This window comes from Morone saxatilis, unplaced genomic scaffold (genome assembly GCF_004916995.1).
Source record: "Morone saxatilis isolate NCDOM2014 unplaced genomic scaffold, NCSU_SB_2.0 Contig21, whole genome shotgun sequence".
Taxonomy (NCBI): Eukaryota; Metazoa; Chordata; class Actinopteri; family Moronidae; genus Morone; species Morone saxatilis.
This window is the reverse complement of record NW_023339774.1, coordinates 20,672,574-20,672,807: the sequence shown is the minus strand read 5'-3', so window position 1 is coordinate 20,672,807 and position 234 is coordinate 20,672,574.

Below are 234 nucleotides of genomic sequence, written 5' to 3'. Positions count from 1 at the left end.
AATCAAAATAAGGTGAGGATCCATCTCTAAAACAAACAAACGTCTATACATATATACAAATATACTCTCAAATATCCATATTTGTACATGGAAGAGAGGAATTATCTCTAAATTAAAGATATATTCCTTTATCTCCACCATTTTGACCAGTTTTCATTAAAGATAACTTGAGTTCTTAGTTTAAATGTAATTCTCTCCGTTGTGTCTGTTTATGAGAGAGATAGAGAGAGAGAG